Here is a 312-nt window from a genome sequence, read left to right on the forward strand (position 1 = left end):
TAGCAACGCACAAGCTTGTACATAAGCTTGTACTATTTGGAATGTCTCAATTGGAAATAAGAAAATATTATTATATAATTATATACTATCATTATATTATTTAATTTTGTAAATAATGACAAATACGTCATATTTCTATCTGGGATGTCTAAACGTACTTATCTATCACACGTTTCGAGGTTAGAACAGGCTAGAATGAGAGGATTCTTCGTATTCCTGCTACTTAAGACGTCTGGGGGTGATCCGGATTGACCACGTCTCGATTGGACACCACCAATCACAGCGACCGGTGCTTAGGAGCTTTGTAGTCTC

The sequence above is a fragment of the Trachymyrmex cornetzi genome, unplaced genomic scaffold, assembly GCF_001594075.2.
Source record: "Trachymyrmex cornetzi isolate Tcor2-1 unplaced genomic scaffold, Tcor1.1 scaffold682, whole genome shotgun sequence".
Lineage (NCBI taxonomy): Eukaryota > Metazoa > Arthropoda > Insecta > Hymenoptera > Formicidae > Trachymyrmex > Trachymyrmex cornetzi.